This window comes from Ambystoma mexicanum, chromosome 13, assembly GCF_040938575.1.
Source record: "Ambystoma mexicanum isolate Mex_15411 chromosome 13, UKY_AmexF1_1, whole genome shotgun sequence".
Lineage (NCBI taxonomy): Eukaryota > Metazoa > Chordata > Amphibia > Caudata > Ambystomatidae > Ambystoma > Ambystoma mexicanum.
The window spans coordinates 160,693,432-160,713,377 of NC_090938.1; the positions used below are offsets into that span (position 1 = coordinate 160,693,432).

The 19,946-nt window shown below is 46.6% G+C and overlaps 1 protein-coding gene across 1 annotated transcript in view; it reads left to right on the forward strand.

The window, feature by feature from the left end:
- The window catches only part of APOBEC2 (apolipoprotein B mRNA editing enzyme catalytic subunit 2), a 46,416-nt gene extending 26,530 nt beyond the window's left edge, over positions 1-19,886 (forward strand). The window contains exon 3 of the mRNA XM_069633527.1: positions 11,170-19,886. The gene's annotated coding sequence lies outside the window, so the exon portion shown is untranslated. The remainder of the gene's footprint in view (positions 1-11,169) is intronic.
- Positions 19,887-19,946: the final 60 nt, after the last annotated feature.

A 19,946-nucleotide genomic window follows, 5' to 3' on the forward strand; every position in this document is an offset into this window, starting at 1 on the left:
GTTTGTTAACTTCTGTTGCCTAAACCTCTTCCTTTGGTTACATTCCGAGAAACCCAGCCTCCCCGGCTATCTTCCTGTTTCTTCTTGATAGGGCGGAATTACAAGATGTGTAAGCGCTGGTAAGTTATGTAGGAGGTTTACAGTAGCAACACTTGGGTATATGTATATTCAGAAGGGGAAACTCAGTTTGAATAGCTACAAGGAGAGACGTTGGTCTAGAAGAAAGGTAGGTTATGTGTTAAGAAGTAGATGTTTTGTAGTCATAGATAGTGCACTCATTGGGCTCTACTGTGGTGGTGTGGTTGATAGCGGGCATTAGGCTACAGTGCGCATTGGGATTGGTGTACGTCGTAAAATGTGGGAAGAGGAGAGTACTTTAGTAGGGTGGTATGGAAGGAGTCCTGGACTGGCGTATTTCTTGGTCATGGATAGTTTCCGTATGTTTCCGTTTCCTTCCCACCACCTGGTGACTACTCTTGAGAAGCTCTTGAAGCCCTGTGTCCATGGGTGCTGGGAGAGAAGGGATGATGACAACTCCTGTTTTCGATGAAAAGGGTGCTTGCCAGAGAACTACCAGAATTTGACAAGTATATATTCTATGGCTGCGAGAGGTCTTGCACTCCCATATCCATAATAGTGTGAGAATTGTCTTGGGTAGTGGGTTTCCAATTTGCTGAGTTTTGGTTGCTGTGTTTCTGACTTGACGGCCTGTGTTTAATTAGTGTTAACGGTCAGAATGTCTTTTCGCTCTGTTCCCCATTCTTTGGAGTGGGTAAGGCATGACTGATGTACAACTTCTCCGAATGTTGCTGGCGTCCTAGAGGTATTTAGAGATGTGCATGGTATGTGCTCTGTCAGCATGTCCTGGCTCTCAAGTGTAGATGTTTCTTGTAAATGGGTTGGGCGGCTTCTTCCACAAGGCTCGGTTACTTTTGATTCTACAGTCGGGAAGATTTACTACTCAAGCTTTTCCTGCTGTTCTTTTCTGCCATCTGTACTGGTCCATGCCAGCCTGTGGTTGCTGTTGGTATACTCGGTAGGTAACCAAAAGTATATGGAGGTAAATCTAATTAATCCTGTTGCATAGGGTGCAGTCGAACCTAGGGAACCTCCGGGTGAAGTAAAAATCATTTGATGAACCGAAATTATGCATGGCACTGGGTTATCTCAGACGGCACAGGAAAAAAATCCACGAGTGCAGCCAATGTACGACCTTTGGCAGTCAATCTATTGAAGCAAAACAATCTATAGGTGGTGGCATGCTAGTTTATGGAACAGAACAATTTACAAATGCTTGAAAGCGTAGGAGAAGTTCACTGGGTCTGGGTGGCAAGTTACCACAAATGCATCCTTTGTCTGGATGTTCAGGTGCGGCGTCTGCTAGGTCACACCACCCTGTCCTAAGACTGTTAAAGTAGGAACGTCCTTCCGGAATAAAGTAACATTTTGGCTCTTTCCCCAGTCCAATTAATGACACATCGCATTTTTGACTATTACCTAAACCATGAGACCACAAGGACTATAGTCTAGATATGTAACACTAGGCGACCGTCCCGAAGGTATATCCTCAGAAGTCATTGGCAACAGATAAAAACAATGTATATATATCTGCTGGCTAAATCATACGTTTATTGTAAATATGCGACTTGATCTGCAAGACAAGTCAAGTACCTATACGTTTGGCACTGCACTTTCTCCGCCACCATTTGACTTCACCTGTCCTGGTAATAACAACAACATTACCAGTTTCCTTGCAACAATTGTTGCGCATGCAAGTAAAAGTGCCCAGATACCTCCGGGTTCAGCACGCTATACAAGCAAATAAACTAGGGCCTCTGATCAGCATACGCTGTAGGGTTAATGACTATATCAAACTTAGTGCTTTGGGATCCACACATTAATATGGGGGTAGTGCGGGGGGCGGGGGGGGGGGTTCCCCACAGCAATGAACCCTACCTGGGTCTATTATTCTTAACTGGGTGAGGATTTCTATCGTTAAAGTGCACTGGATGCGATGAATATAAATTCCATAAGAGACTGCTTCAGGAGGACCATTCCTGTATTCGACAAAATACAAGACTAGTGTTGGTTTGCCAGCAAATCTTTTCCAGAAATGCTTTACATGACACTCGGCAAGATCTGGAATGACGCAAGTTTACTTTTCCCGCTGGTCTATTTGCTGCAATTATTATTATTATTTCCGTTAGATACCATAGAAATCGTAAGGTCTTTGCAGATAGCTAGCAGGTGGTCCTGCATCACGTGTAATGCCTTCAGGCAGTTCTGTGTTGCACATTGAATCCTGGAACTTTTAGTTCCATTCCCTCTCCCCCATTAAATGTACGGGTGTACATCTTCTAGTAAGCAATGTATACAGCCAGGACTGGCTCATCACGTACACCCTCTACATAGAATGGTTGTCTTGGTCTTCCAACTTGGCAGAGTGTGCGCTCAGTACATGCGTGGCCCCCTCTCCCATTCTCTCAGCTACAGAAAGATGCTCACCAGCGGAAAGGTGCTGGACTGGAGCTGTAGGGTCACAAAGCCCCACATTCTCAAGAAAGCAGGTCATTTTATAGTTTCCACTGGCAAGCCTCAGGGGCCTTTGCTTTCTGAGAGCCCTGGCACGAATACCCATCATCCCATTCTCATCCACAACATGCCATCAAGTGATCCTACCCAAAGGTAACTCCCATGTGCAGTGCCTCAACATTTCACCACATGCTCGTTCCTGCACCCACCCAGGCACACTAGAAATCCAGGTATCACCCTACTCCAAGCATTCAAAACTCCCTAAATACATTTTTCCACTATTCCTTTCCTCCCTCTCACTCTTGTACCAATACTCCCCTCTTCGGTCCTCTTCCGTCTTCTCTTGTCAATTCCCCTCATGATGTTCTACCTCCTCAATTCTCTGTCTGAATGTCCACCCCATCTCCTTTTCTCTCCTTCCACCCTCATCATTTCCACTCCCTCGCCCCTCCCTTTGCCATCTCCCCTCTCCGCTGGCCAAAACCATCCTATAAACATGCAACAGCTTCTAAATTATTTCCCCCTTGTATAGGTTCCAGGATTCCACCTCTCCCACCCCCCCCCCCTCCGGATCTCTCGGCTCTGGCTACTTCAGAGGCTTTGGCTCCACCCAACCTGGTATCTCAGGGCAAGTTAACTGGAGGTTGCCACATTGGATCAGGCTACTATGCAGGTCTAGACGGACACTTCGGCATAAGAACACTCTCCACTCATCTGCCCACTCACGTGTCTCCTATGGAGAAAGAGCGAGTCCCATCATGCACCGGTTCTGATTTTTGTACATATTTCACTACATTTTAACATTCAAGGACACCATTGTCGTTATCTAGCTTCTCTGGACTACCAAGGCTGGGGCTTTCCCCTTCATAATTTGTTTTTGTGTAGTTTGGACAACCCTGGATTCCAGAGTTTCCAAAGTCAAGGATATCAATATTTTGTGCCTTAATAAGACAAGCCCTCGTCTCCTGGCTAGAGTATGGCAGGATGGCCCAGGGATCCACCCCAGCCTGTCCTTGGTGCCAACCTCACAAGTGGCCACCCCGACCATCACCTCAATGGATAGGCAGGGGACATCATCACAGAACCCACAAAAGTATGGGTGGCTCACATTTCGAGTAAGAATGCCCCATCAGATTCAGCATGACTAAAACACCGATAAGGGTGAAGAAGTAAAACACTGACACGGAGAGGGTCATAGACTTTGCTCCAACCTTTTATTCAAGAGCAAAAACGAAAAGAAATCCCTATCTTGCTCAAACTATGAGATGGGGTTCCCTGACAGAACTGAAATACCTAGTGTGAGAATGTCCTATGCAAATGTTGTGTAAAAAAACTAACTCTGTCCCTTCCACACTAAGCTAACTAAATAAAAAGGATATGTGTCCTTGGTCTTGAGGAATGACATCCTTCCCATGGACAAAAGACAGTTCTCATCTTGGTAAGACATGGGATTAGTTCCTTGTGGTCCCAGACCATAGTTGGCAACGAGGGCTTCCTCTAGCCAAGTACTGCGTTGAATAAGAACAACCTGGATGTTCTTTTCAGAGCTATAATGGGTCCATGACCCTGGGGTGCAGACCTGTTCCTTCGCACCAACAACTGCAACAAAGAGCTGGTTGGATGGGCATTCCAAGACGTAGCGAGTCATACAGACTTGGTTCAGTAACTTACTGTGTGGACTTGCTACTACCTTCCAATGCTCTTTGTTTGCAGAACCGCAATTCTGGCTTTAGCTTTCCCTTCTGTAGACAGAGTATACTATCCTTCCAACCATTAGTACAATTCCATGTATGTTCTTGCTTTCTTCCCACTGTGTTAGAGTCCCAAACTCACCTTTACCAGCCTTGCGACCACCTCCTTGAGCTTTCAGAGCCTTCCATTTCATCTGCATACCTCTGGCCATTTAAACAGCAAACTGTCCATAAAGGCAATAACTAGTGATCCATTGCGGTCATTAAAGTCGTCACACAATTAGTTACTCTTGTGGTAGCTGAAAGGGCTACATCGATAGGCACAGAGAATTGTCCTTGCTGCCTGCATATGCTTACAATCAAGGGGAAGTGAGATTATGCCTTATGGTAGCTGTTCATTACAGGCTTTCAAAGTACCTACATTAAAGGAAAATGTGTACTCCTCTGAGACGGTTAAAGAAGGTTTAACAGCAGACTTTTGAGATGTGACAGAGGAAATTGTGTCTACCCTTATCACTTCAATAGGATACAAGGGACATCACCACTCCCACCTACGATTCAACACCAAACAACAACCAGACCCACCACTAAGGATAGTTGTGACATCACAGACAGCTCACCGAACACATACGTGCCCAAAATGAAAAACCACTAGCCTATAGATCACCACATAACCATCATGCACAAACATTTTAATACACAACAACCAAATACGTAGAAGAACGTCCTCCTCAGGCAACAAAATGCCACACCTCAATGGTCTACATATCAAAACGCCTTGGCGATCGCCGGCAAAGAGAGCCCATTTCTTACTATCTTCATGTAACACCACAATAGCGAAGTAATCTTGCACTGCCCCCTTCACTTCTTCTAACCAAAGTCAACCACTTCTCTTGCACTCCCAAGCGCCAAAAGGCCACTAAAAGGGCAGCAGTTACCCAAATAAAACCCAGTATGGTAACACACATTGATAAATTAAAAAAAACAAACGCTTCATTTTCATCAAGGTTAAACCATATCTGCAAAGAAACACACTATTTTCTTCTCCAGGAAACATTTCTGGAGGGTGTGAGGTGTTCAAGCTCCATGCCCACTGAGATCTAAACCAATACCTTACCATGCCATCAATGCAAGATAATTTCGATCACAAATGACTTACAATAACACATTTAAAGATGGTGAAGAATGCGCAGCCAGGGTGCCTGTACAACAACATAATGCTGAGAACAAGTAGTGTGCCAGTTTGAGGGTGTCAAAAAATTAGGAAATCGCCCACAGACAAAACAAAAAGGTGTGTATATATAGGAAACGGGGTAACTTACAACAGCAGGGTACAACAGCCTAAAGGGCGAGTGCTTCAAATGAAAGAGGAGTATGAATTAAATATCCAGAGTGACATTATTAAGCGTCACTGGGGGTAGCGGTGTGGCCAAGTAAGGAGGATAGGGTAGAGGGCAGGGGGAGCTCCCTCTTTAGCAAGTAAGTGACGTTTAAGCAGAGCTTTAAAGAGATGCACAGATGGGCTGGCTTGGGTGGTTATGGGCAGGAAGTCCAGTAGAGTGGGGTCAGTAGGTAGAAAGAGGGAGAGGAGGCACAGGAAGGGTATGGGATGGCGAGCTTGAGGGCAGAGGAGGACTGGCAGGAATGATAGGTTGAGTAAAATGAGGTATAATTAGACAAGTACTGACAAATCCACTGATAGCTTTGTAGACTAGGAGAAGGAAACAGTTGTGCATGGGGAGCCAACCAGCATGTCGCCAGTAGGTAGAACTGGCGAGGATCTGGGGAGGCTGTAGAGAGTGCGGGTAGCAAAGTTGAGAACCTTGCGTAAAGAGAGGAAGACCAAGGAGTATGCTTGAGCAGTAGCCCAGTTTGCTGAGCACAAGAGTGGAGATTAGAGGTTTGTGTGGGGTGTTTTGTAAGAAAAGGGCATGATGAGGAGATTAATACAAGCAGCAGAGGTAGATACATGGTTGCTATAAAAGTGGACCCCAAGCTTGCAAACCTTGGGTGAGGGAGCAGGAAAGTCAGACAAGATGGAAATAGGAGGAAGCGAGCACAAGGATGGCATTGGAAGCTGGGGGAAGAGGCCTTTGTTTTTGAAGAGTTCTGCATGAGGCAGCAGAGAGCCATCCAGTAACTAATTGCAATGAAACAGTTCGTAATATGTTCTGAGAAGGATGGTATTAAGGCAAAAACCATTTGTGCCTAAGCAAAACAGTGATAGTAAAGCAAAAGGATGTGATAAGTCTTCATTGTACAGAGGTATAGAAGGTGAAGAGCAGAGGTCCAAACACTGATCCTTAGGGGACAACAGGGAGAGGCATTGTCAGAAGATTGCGAAACCAACAGATGTCCATAAACTTATGGAACTATCCCGTCCCCTGCACACCCTTTCTATTGCATACACAATCAATATTAGTTATTTCTACAGTAGTAATTGAAAATAATAACTTGGAAAACCAGTTTTTAGTAAAAAGATTCTGTATTCAAACAAATTGTTACTATAACTCACATTTTTTCATTTGACTTCAGTGTAACAAAACATTCACTTATGTGTTTTAAGCATACTAGAACAAATGCAGCTATCTTATGGCCCTATTGGTCCTTGTGGGTAAACAAAAGTCAGTAACATGAAAACTTTTTCTCGACGCGTTTCGGGGTTTAGATTGATCCCCCTCTTCAGGAGATGTTCACCCACACCCACTTTCGCTGATTCTTTCATTTGATTTTTCTTCAGCAATCACCTATAACATATAATGCTATAATTAGATTATAGATTCTGTATAGATACTACTCTGTCATGTTACCATAATCAACCTCACACTAGTGATCATATGGATATTCACTTATATCAAAAGTTTAATGTTTATTAACAAAGCATGTCAATTATCTTTAATTGGTAAGTCATCTAAAAAATAAGCTAACTGTTTAAAATAAGGAAATGAGTATGTCTCTTATAGCAAGAGACAAGAGGATAGGTTCTATTCATGCATAGTCTGATGGTATTAAAGAAAAATTCAATTACCTTGGAGTCTACAAAGGCTTGCCAGTCCTATTTAAGTAGATGTTATAGTCTAGTTCCAGGTCGGGTGGGTAAGGACTGCAATCACAGACGATCCCCAAATGCTCAGGAGCTGCCCCTATGACGTATATTTACATTTTTAAGTTGTGGCTGTACCCATTAAGTTAGTAAGTTGGGAGTTAAAGTATTAGATGTTAACACTTACCCACTTCCAAATGGGTATGATCAGCGGCTGCTGATGTTCTTAGTTCAAAAAGAGTCACTCCTAGGTGTGTATCTAATGGGGATTAAAAATCCATTTAGGTAGAGTTCTTAAAGTTTTTAATAAACTTCTTAGCTATGGTGCAGCAAGTGGGCCTAAGTAGGTCCTTCCTAACTCACCTCTCCCACTTGATCTTTGTGTATCCTCAGGGGAAGCCGCTCTGCACCTCACGATGCTGGTATTCCGACGGCAAAATGGCTGTTGTTTATATTGTTACGTCATCACGTCATGGCGTGATGACGTCATGGTCTCATAGCGTTCGCGTGTGTCGTAATGACAACCGCGCGTGACGCCTACGTTCCATTATTGGGAAGCCTATGTTGTATGTCCCAGGTTACTCATTAAGCCAACTATGAGAAGAATAGGTAAAATATCAAGTGCTCTTTTTAAAAATTACTGTTTAGGACTCAATTCTAATAGCGTTGTTACGCGAAAAATAGTGGTGTGCAAAATCGTAGTGCTCATCTAATTTGAACAGTCAGGTAGTCTAAGAGAATTCATAATGGAAGCATTTCAATATATTTTGATGATGGTAACATGCTCACATTGTCGGCTTGATGTGGCTATACAATCCTAAGTCTTTTAAGTCACTTTAATTCTCATTTGTGGTGGTAAAAATAGAGGAACAATATCCAAAAAAGTACACAGAATCTTGGCACATCTTATCAATTCATGATGTTCAGAAAGACGAACAGTATCTAAATTTTTTCTCAGAAAGAGTAACAGTATTTAAAGAGGAACAGTATCTAAAGTTTAGTCAAGGGTAAGAGGATTGACTTGTATTGATGATCTCTTACTGAAGATCTAATCCTCATGCTTAATTGACATCCCATTTATGTCTAATTAGTTTGTTGCAATTCTGTTTTGTGTCTGTTTTAAAGAAAGAAGGACAGACTATACTCCTCATTCATTCCATTTGGTACGTGACTGTTCAGTTTGTCGATCCAAAAGATTTCCCTCTGATTCATCAGTTTCCCATGATTGCCTCCTCTCTGTGATTTCTTCACAATTTCGAGTATTATAACTTTTAGTTAGTTGTGCTATGCTTTTTTTTCCATTGCAAAATGTCTAGCAACTGGTGAGTGTACGTTAATTGGTCCTAATGTTGCTCTTGTGTTCTTTCCAGCGTTCTTTCGCCTTTCTTTGGGTTTGTCCCACGTAATAGATCCCACAGGGGCAACTTAGACCGTAGGTGACAGATTTAGTATTGCATGTTGCAAAGTCATGTAATGGAATTTTGTTTCCATTGTTTGGGTGTCTCACATAATTTCCCTTCATTATGTTGTTGCAAGTGCGCCCCACTGAGGCATGCAAAGGTGCCTGCTTTTTTCTTCGTCAAAGTCTGTTGACTGTCCAGTCTGGGTCTTTCTGCTTTCACAAGTTGGTCCCTAAAGTTCCGCCCCCTCTTATAAGCAATTATGGGTTCTTCAGGAAATAATCTTTTTAGTTGTGGGTCTAGTTCAATGATCCTCCAATTTTTCTTAATCATCCGTGTTATGTGATGACTTTGGGCTGAGTATCTTAATGCGTACAGAAATGGAATTTCCTTAGATTTATTTTTAGCAACCAGTAAATGTTTTCTTTCCAGCTTCTGTGTCTTTTCCTCTGCTTTCTTGATGGTGGATTCTGGATAGCCTCTTTCTTTATATTTTTTTGTCATCAAAGCATTTTCCTCTTTCAGGGTTTCCGTGGATGAAATAATCCTTTTAAGTCGAAGAAATTGACTATGCGGTAAATTGTTTCTCAAGTGTTCTGGGTGGTGACTTCGAAAATGTTAAGTATTATTTACATCTGTAGGTTTGTGGTATATACTGCAATTCCTTCTGGTTTGATCTCTATCTCCACATCCAAGAAATGTAATTTGGGTGTTCCTACTTCAATTGTAAATGTTATCCTTGCATGGGCTGAATTGATGTATTTTAGGAATTCATCCAGTTCTGTGCGTTCTCCTCTCCATATTACAAAAACATCATCAATAAACCTTTTCCAAGTTATCAATTTGTCTGTCCATTTGGTGGGTATTAGGATACAATTCTTTTCTAGGTGGAAGATTGATCCTTTGAAATCTATTGGAACTTGCAATCTTCTAGGTAGGAGGTGATTGATCCAGGCAAGAGAAGATTTGCAAGTGGTGAGCATTAGAGAGAATGTTTGAGACATGCATGGGTGGAGGGTTTACTACAGAAGACAGATCAAAGTGGATCTTCAAGGCCACTATTCTCACAGTACTTAGTGATACGGTTGAAGATCACCTGTGAAGAACTTTGGAATAATGAGAAAGGAGAGGAACTGGGGAATAGCTTGCTGGGACCATTGAGTCAGCATGGGGTTTCTTCCAAAGGGCAAGACAGTTACAGATTTGAAGAAGGCATGTTCGAGTACAGGGGAGAGAGCGGTTAAACAGCTCAGAGAGATCATGGGAAGTGATTAAGACTTGGACCATCTGGCCAGCAAAAGGGTCAATAGGAGCACAAGATGTGTTGGCGCTGTGAAGGAAGGGTGCTAAGACGTAGACGAGACAGTCGAGAATAGAAGTGGTGGGGAGAGGTAGTGTACAGAAGGAGGGTTGAAGAGGGATATAGGAGGGCAGAGAAAGTGTCACACATTTTAGAGATTTTAGACAGAAAAGTAATTAGCAAAAAGGGGGAGTGGATGGATATTGGCTTGGGAGGAATTAGCAGAGACTGTAGGGTAGAGGAAGGGTTGTTTGGGTGATAACAAAGGGAGGAAATCAGGTTTGTGAAGTCGGAGGATTTCACAGAGTCCAGTGCCGCAGGAGAATTTTTGGTGTCCACAATTTGCACCAGTCAAAGCATAAGTTTGATTTGAGAGTCTCAATTTCAGTGGTGAACCAAAGTGAACGATGGGAACAGGAAGGTGTGACTGTGCAAGCAGGATAGCGTTGGTCAAATGGAGTCATAAGTGAAAAGTGGAAGACACGGTCAATGGATGAGTCATGAAAGGATGACCTAGACATGAGAGTGGTCCTCGTATCAAAATTTCCTCTTGGTCATCGAAGGGGACTAAGAGGGTTGTTAAAGCAGAGGTCAGAGGAGGAGAGTTAATTAGAGAGAAAGACAGGGTCAATAGAGTAACACATCAGAGTGGGTAGGCTAGTTGTGGAAGGAGGAGGAGGTAGGCCAGATAGAAGATAAAAGAGTAAGGCAGGTGGCTGAAAAGGTATTGGGAGATTAAAGTTCCCCAGCATGACAACAAGGGGTGGGGGGGGGGTTTGAACCCTTCCCCCCCAATCAGAGAACAGGTGAAAGTTTGCTTTTTGTACCCATTGACCTGTTCCCATGGAAGGCAGCCTTCATCTCCAAGTGTGGGCTATAATCTCCACGCTATGTAAACCAATGACATTTCCATATAGAATATTGACATGCAATTAAAGACGAAATGTTGCTGTTGGGGGGGGGGGGGGTGCAGGGTCTAGAAACAATCCCTGTAAAGCCAGAACATGCCTACTACATTGTCAATGGATTTTTAAAAATAAATTCCCTCCGAAGTCAGTCCGATAATTACATTTTTCTTTTTGAAGACTCCATTAACCAAGTCAGCACCAAAGCAGGGACACATGTTGCCTTTAATAATTGTGTAGCATCTGTTATGTTAATCTCCACTTTGCATGTCAATACATCTTGTCTATTTTCTCCTAGGTCTGACACGTGGACAACACGCAAATTGCCCGAAGAAGGGAAGACATGGCATGCACCGATATCTAGACAGGAGCATAGTCTAAGGCAGACACCAGAAAAACAGCAAGCCCACCGGCCTACAAATACCTTTATGCACCTGTAGGTTCATGCAGATTCTGCCATCTGCCCAAGAATGGGGGCGTGAAACCACCCTTGCAGTGCTAAATGCAACACCGCAGAGAAGGAAAACACTTACTGACTCAGCGAGAACATGGGCCCATCCTACTGGTGGCACTGCCAAAGCCTTGTAGATCATAACGCCGCATTAATTATAGAAAAAAAGCCTGCAGTATTTTTACAGAGAAAAAGAAATGCACTGACTATTATTGGATTCCTCCCAATGTCTTTTTTTTGGGAATATCAGTATTGTATGTAAAGCAAATTAGTACAGTTTATTGGTTTATATGCGTGCCTTCAAAATGTCATCTCCAGCTTCCTACATGCACTCAAGACAAGCGTGAAAACCATTGAGATAAACGAATGTGTGTCCAATGTAACAACTGGAGGAGACCTGGACTTGCGACCAAGTCCAGTGCAGAGAGCGAGCATGGCAGCGTATCATCTACTCACCGCTCAGCCTCGATCAGAAATCATCTTGGCATCAACGCCCTGTGTTTAAGCACAAAACAAAAAGAAAAAAACTCTAGTATCACATGCACCGCTAAACTGACATTCCAACTCACATTGCACACTAGAAAAGAGTGTTCAGGGCACTTCCCAGTTTGACAGGTCTTTATTAAAACGCTAGAGCTAAGCACACCCTCATTATAGATCTTGATTTTCATCCTTACGCCATTCTCGGTCTCCTGAAACTCAACCACAGCCATTTGAAACTCACAGTCAGTGTTTACCAAAAGGTTCAAATTGACTGCAATAGAGACACAGAAGCCAAACAAAAGAATTTGAATGTGCTCAAATAAACAGGGGAACGTACACCTTCCAAAAGTCCAATACTGTAAGGTTAAGCCGCCAGAACAGATTCCAAAAATAGGGTTGACTCGAAGAGGTTGCAGCCCATCCTGCACCATGACAAGGAATTCAAAGGCTTTCGACCAGTGCAGCTACACAAGCAAACATTGCAGAGGGTGGGGCTTGGGTGCGGGAGGGCAGAGAATGTACCAGCTGTGTTTGGGGTAGAGTGGAGAGGATGTTCTCCCCATGAAGACTGTAGACTATGTCTAGGGGAGGAGTCCATATCCATTTCATGTATGGAGAAGGCAATTTATACCATCAATGTGGGTAGTTTGAGAGAGCAGGCGGGGGTTGGGGGGGAGGAAGCCTGAAAAGTTTTACAGCATTTGCCGGACATTGACCCTCTGTTCGAACCCCCCGATCTAGACCAGGCACTGCTTCTCTTACGACTGACTCTGGTAAATGACCAGGCAGAGAGTCAATGAACTCAGTGGGCAAGAGGCTGCAGCCCGGTCCCTATTGGGAGAATAGGGCTGGGTTCCTTTTGTGCTAGTCCCCTTCTCACTGTGTTGCAAAGGGAGCTTACTTATTCATACAATTTCTTTTCACCGTTTACCTGCTTTCTCTTCTAACCAAACCCTGCTCTTTGGCCCTTCTATACGGCTCTCTTACCCCTTCACGCTACAAAACGTTGACGCATTAGGCACTATACAAGCTGCCAAGCATAAATGCTCACTGCAAATAATAACATTACAGAACACCCCTTTCCAGTACTGGAATTTACTTTGGTCACTTGCTTTTCAGGTGAATACAAAGAACAAAACACTAGAGCTCCCCGAACACAATTGATGGTAAAAAGAAGCCATGTACCAGGGCATGGTACACCCAAGACACTAAGTACATCCAACAACCACTACTACTACTACTACTAAGCCTTTCTGATATAGAGCAGTCAATCTGGGTTATGCGACAAGCTACATTTCTCATTTAGGCTTCTGCCGGGGGTTAAAGTCCCTCATTGCTAAAACAATGTTCTCCTACACATTATGCCCACCAGTGACCAATCACAACATGCTATGTTAAGACAGGGGTCTGCAACGTGCATCTGTCCGGATATTTTGGACTACAACTCACATGAACCCCTCACTATTGGCTAATCGGGCTGGGGCTGTTGCGAGATACATTTAAAAACATCTGGAGAGCCCAAGGCTGCAGACCCCAGTGTTTAGACATCTGTTTCACACTTGCTTTTTTGGTGGTAGCAACATTCGTGTGGTTTAATATTCAGGACACTATATAAAACTCACTCTTCAGAGGCACGATTTGGCAGAAACCAGTTATGGAAAAATACGTATGGAATCCACAGAAACGACCAAAGGGAGGCAACAGGAGAGCTTTGGGATTAGTTTCCCGGGAAACATTGTAAATTGCACATTGTGCTTACCTTCTGAATAATAGGTCTATGGTTGTATATTCGTGTTCGTAAGGTTACCCATGACGGTCTGCAGAAGCTAACTGTGTCTATAATGACACAGAGCTTACTCTGCAGGAATGGATTCACATGCTCATGAATATTCCCAGTCGTTCGGCTGGGAATCGTCAGTAAAAGAAAAACATTTTCAGTTCAGTTTTTAAACTGCTTTTCTCCTATAAACCAATCACTGAGCTCTCGGTCATACTGCCCCCAGCCAATGACTGCCCTCTACCCAAGCCCCTCCTCTGGCAGCCATCTTCAGATTTGGTAGCATGTAAAGTGGCAGTAAGACCAAGAGAAGAACCGCAGAGGGGCAGGCGGGAGGGTTCGCATGCAAATTCATGGTAGATCCATGATGGAGAACAACAGTTACAGGTAAGTAACTTGTTCGTTCTCCAGCATGGGGTCTGGCATGGATTCACATGCTCATGAATAAAGAATACATAGCAGTACATGCATACACAACCACGGGAGGTGCCAAGGCTCAACAGAAATCTCTTACCTCCTCACCAGGTTCTCCTTCAACCAAACAGGTTGCGCAGCACTGCTTGGCCGACTCTGGACTCCTCCCTGGAATCCCCATCGATGCAGTAGAATTTCATGAATGTGTGCGTCGACCTGCACTAAGAAGCCCTGCAGATGTCCAGCAGGGGCACCTCAGACTGGAACGCCTTTGTAGAAGCGATCGCTCTGGTAGAATGGGCTCTCGAACGACCAGGCAGCGGTCGGTTGGCCAACCGGTGACAGTAGGCGATACGGCCGGACAGCCACCTGGAAACGGAAGCCTTGGACACGCCTTCCCTTGGTTCACAAGACCAAAGTTCACAAAAAGCTGAGAAGTCATCCGGAAACTCTTTGTGCGGGCCACATAAAACTTCAGCGCTCTAGCAACACCCAGTGAGTGCAAAGGCCTTTCAGCCAGCAACAAAGGCATTAGAAAGGTGAAATTCCGACGGCACCCTGGGCATGAAGGAGGGGTGCGTCCACAGCACCACCCTCGTCTCGTAAAAATTAAGTCCACTTGCATGACAGGGCCTGGATCTCACCTACTCGTCTTGCAGAGGTGATGGCCACGAGGAAAGCCACCTTCCAGGACAGAAACTTAAGCGGGGCTCAATGCTTAGATACAAATTGAGCCCCTATGAGCCTAGTCGGCACCACATGAAGCTCCCACGCCAGGGCCTTTACCGGCAGGAACAAGCAGAACAGTCCGTTGATGAACTCCTTGACCAGACAGTGCGACCACAGAGAAGACCGTCCCGGAGATCTGGTGTAGTGGTAAATAGCCGCCATATGAATCTTGATGGAGGTTCGAGCCAGCCCTGATTTAGCCAAAGACAGTAGATACAGCAATACTTGAGGGGCCGTGCCCCTTCTGTGAGCAGCACCAAACAGTAAAGCGCTTCAATTTGTGTCTGTAGCATTTTAAGGTAGATTACGCCCTGGCCTTGGCGAGAATCTCTTTGCAGTCTGCCGGAAGATCGTAGCCACCGAATTCTAATGCTGCAGGAGCCAGGCCTTCAAGTTCAGTGACCTTCCCTGGCGAGATGATCTGCAACCACTGGCAGCTTGACTGGAGGGGACGCCGGCATGCTGAGAAGGTCTGGGTACCAGATCTGCCACAGCCATGCTGGTGCAACAAGGATCATCCTGCATCAGTACCGTCTGAGTTGATTGATGACTCAAAGAAGTAACAGCAACAGAGGGAACACAAAGAAACAGGCCTTCCCAGAGTAATGAGAATGAGTACCCCATGCTCCCAGGATGGGGGAATCTGCTGGTGAACCTCCGGTACTTGGTGTTTGTCGCCGTCACAAACAGATCGAACTGGGGTCTGCCCCTTTGAGGAAAAGGTTGTCCACTTGGTCTTGCCGAAGCTCCCACTCGTGGCAAGAGCACAGCTCCCTGCTGAGAGTCGGCGATGGTGTTCTTTGCTCCTGCCAGGTGAAACTGAGTGAGGAACATCCCCTGAGCGACGCCCCAGGCCATAAGTCCTGCGCCTCTTTGGAGAGCACTGGGGATCTGGTGCCCCCCCCCACCCTGTTTCCAGATGATAAACATTGTGGTGTATGGTCTGTGAAGACTCTCACCACTTTGCCCTTGAGGGAGAGAAGAAACGAGGGCCCAAAACACTGCCCGTAGTTCCAGGACGTTGATGTGCAATGTCCTTCCTCTGGCAGCCACAGACCTCTGGCGCATCCATCGTGACCGTATCCTGGTACGGGGCTCTAGAAATCCACCACACCACCTTATCACCCGACATAACTCCTCGTTGAGTGCGATCCTGTCCTGGAAGCCTCCAGACATCAGGACCCAACTGGCCCTGAGGAACTCCTGTAGAGGGCGCATCCACAACCTGCAGAGCCGAATTAGGTATATATTCATTAATCATCCACAGTAGAGACTTGAGGGTCTTCACTGTGGCGACCCTCAGCGCTAACAGCCATTGCACTTTGCCTAGGATGGCCGATATACTCTCCTTCAACAGTGACGCCAGGCAGGCCACCGTTTTCAGTCTGGATCCCAGAAACAGCACGTCCTGCGATGGAGTCAAACAGGACTTTGCATAATTTACCGAGAACCCCAGTTCCGTCAGCAGGCGGACGGTCTTCGCTATGTGGTGGATGGCGACATCCCTTGATCTTGCTCGGATGAGCCAGTCGTCCAAGTAAGGGTACATGTGGATCCCTTGCAGTCGCAGAGGGACCGCCACCGGCGCCAGGCAGTTGGTGAAGACTCGGGCGCCGACTTCAGTCCGAAGGGAAGAGCCTTGAACTGGTAATGCCTCCCTTGAACGATAAAACTTGCGTTGTCCTTTGTGGATGGGGACGTGGCAGTAAGCGTCCTCTAGGTCCAACAATGACAAAAAGTCTCCCTCCTCCAGAAGGCCCAGCACGTGCTGCAGCGTGACCATCCTGAACTTCTAGGACTTTATATTTGTTCAGTCGTCATGGGCCTCCATCCCCCAGTCTTCTTTCGTAGGAGAAAGTACCCTGAGTAAACTCCAGAGCCACCTTAGAATCCGCTCCGTCGCCCCCTTCTTTAACATGGCCCGAACCTCCAGTAGCAGCTGAGGGATGTGGTTTTCCTGCCAAGCCATCGGCTTTACTTGAGGACACTTTGTTGGAACTCCAGTGTGTGTGTCCATGGGCGAGAGCGTCCAGCAGCGAACGGTCAGTGGAGATGGTCTTCCTCACACCGATGAAGTTCGCCAGCCTGCGTCCCACCGGGTTGCACAGATTTGGGGAGGGGGTCCCATGTCCTGGACGGTTCAATCTTGCTTGGAGAGCAACGGGCCACCTTGCATTCCCCGACGCCGATGGTGTCCGACCCCAAAGGCCTTGGAGCGATCCCGGTTGGCTTCCTGGGTCAAGAAGCGGGAGGGGTGGCAGTAACAGGAGGAGCCCCCACCAAAACCCCTCTAAGATCGGCTAGACGTCTCTCCTGAGGAACAAAAGATTGTCCGTAATAGTTGTAGCGTGCCTACGGCATGTGCTGTCTCTGTGTCCATCTTGATGGCCTGGAGGGATTCATCCACAGCCTTCCAGAACAGGTTGTCCCCGTCAAAGAGCATGTCCAAAACTCTTGGCTGGACCTCCTGCCTAAAGTTGGTGGCCTTGAGCCAGCCTCAAGGGCGAAGGCAGATGTTTCCCATCTGGTGGAACCCCGTGTCCGCAATGTCCGTGGCCACCGTGATGGTGTGATCAGACTCCACCTCGCCTTCTTGAAGAATCTCCAAAGCCTGAACCCGCTTGTCGTCAAGGAGGAAGTCCAGGAGCGGAGCCAGCTTAACCAGAGCTCACGGTTGTATCTGGGCATGATAGCGAGGGCGTTGGCAGCCTTGACCGTCGTCGCCGAAGAGTAGATAACCTTTCAACCCATTGAATCCAATTCTTCCCCTCGTTGTCTGGAGGGGTGGACGACGAAGACGCCTAATTTGACAATTTCTTCCTGGCAGCCGCCGAGACCAGTGACGGTTGAGACCACAAGCACTTGGGTGCAGAGTGCAGCACCCTTTACTTCTTTTCCAGCTGGTCCCTCTTCGCTGGGGATGTAGAGGGGTTCTTAATCGGTGCCAGCCCTTCATCCCAAACATCATCCAGGAGCGGGACTGAAAGGATTGTCTTCCTCTTCATCTCCCAGCGCGGATATAAGAAGCCTTCAGTTCTGATGCTCAGGCAATGATTGCAGGGAAAGATCCTACCTCGACCGGAGGAGAGGCTCTGGGAGGAGGTGACGGGAGGTACCCCATCCAGCCATCGTCATCATCATCCGTTGTCGCTGTGTCTGACTCAGTCTCACTTGGGTTGGGGGTGAGAGAGGGGCAGTGGAGAGCGGAGCGATGGGAGGCATTGAGGCGTAGGGTGCCACCTCCTCCTCCTCCTCCTCCTTGCCAGCGGCTCCCCCGGTGTCAACAGGGCAGCCGGTACTGGTGCCATGGGAGGAGCAAGCGGGGGATGCTGGGATCCTCCTCTGTATCTCAGACACCAGCGTGTGGAGGGTCGAGAGGATGTCCAGTGAAAGGTATCTAGGCGTTGTCTGGAGCATAGGGGCGCTAGGGTCCGGGGCTTCATTGTCCTGAGGCCCCTCGTCATCAGACAGTAACCCTGTCGTTGCCATAGTCATCACCCCCGTTTCCCTTTTAGTCATCGCCCTCCTGGATGGTCTGGACGGAAATGATCTCATCCTCATTACGGAAAGGCTGGGTCCCTTGCCCGGTTTGGCCTTTTCCTTCCTGGCTGTGTCGGACACCTTTTTTCCTGCTTGGCGTACTCCTTCAGGGCCTTGTCAGGTCCTTTGTCTACCTTGGCCCTCTCCGTCATGGGTGGGGCGCCGCACCCTGCCTGGCCTTCTCAGGATTCTCTCTTAGCTTCCCCAGGGTAGCCGACTTCCTCTTGGACGACGATCCAGAGTGCGGGCTGGAGATAGATGCCGATGGGGACGGCGATCGTGCCCTGAACGCCACAGGACCCGCAGCAGCGGCGACTCTGACGGAAGCGTACTTGCAGTGCTTGTCCTTGTGTTGGGCCCCCATGGATGGGGCACCCTCAAAGGAATTGGAAGCCTGCTCAGGTTTCCCAGATCCAGGAGAGGCATGCCCCTGGGTACCACCCAGTGCAGAGGCCTTGGCCTGCAGCCACGTTTCCAACCATTGATGTCGATCCCTCAACACGCACTTCGGGAAGCCACAGCAAAACACACAATCTACCTCCTTATGTGGCGGGTGCAGGTAGTACAGACACTGGGACTGTTTGTCATCCATGTACACATTCCGCAAACCGCAGTCGGAGCAAAGCTTGAAGAGGGAAGCGCCGTCCTTATCGTCCGACATGATCCACGCGGTGTAGGCCTGAAGAATCTTCTGGAAGCCTACAAAAAGAACACTTGACAAAAACAGCCCTTGAGGGGTGCTGAAAAAATGTGAAAAACTGGTCCCTGTTAGTCGGAAGGATGATCGATTGAGCACACAGGCTTGATTGACTGAAAAATATAGTTTCACTCTCAGAAAGGAAAAAACCAAGTCAATAACTCAAGAGCGAAGCACAAGGACTCCCAACACTTGAACGTGCGGTAAAAATCTGAAGATGGCTGCCAGAGGAGGGGCTTAGGTAGAGGGCAGTCATTGGCTGGGGGCAGTATGACCCAGAGCATAGCGATTGGTTTATAGGAGAACGACAGTTTAGAAATGAAACAAACTGGGATTCCCAGCCTGACAGGGAATATTCATGAGCATGTGAATCCATGCCAGACCCGATGCTGGAGAACCTTCCAAATAATGGATGAATAGGAAGTTAGACTCTTAGTAGAATAAGTTTACAATTCAAGTTGGAGGGGGAATAAGTTCTGTACATACGAAAAGAAGTGTATGGTCCCTGAAAGAAAAAGAAAAAAGCTCCCCTCAATACTAATTCAGTGCTCCTGCCCAGTCAAGAGTTCCACCCTTGTACCACAGAGCTCACCAGTCCCAGGGTTTTATTTTTAGGATAATCGGGGATTCACAGTCGCACCAACTATAGTTTCTCCTACATGGTCACACGCCATGTAATCAGCATGGAAGGGTGTTCATTAGCAACCAAGCACTGCCCTGAATAGAAGTCCCAGACCACTGTGCCCATGTGTACTGTCGTATGCTGCTTCTCAGGTCTGGGTGACTGCCGGAACAAACACAAACCATCCATGAAGCTTCCTTCCTCCCAGCAGCAGCGCTAGCCTTGTACATCAATCAACAAAACCAAATCAGTAAGTCACGTGCCCAGATCACAGCTAAAATAAACATGGATTTGATCTTTAACACGGTGTGCTACTTTGTTGCAATACATGACTGTGCTACCAATCACAGGCTCGGCAGCTG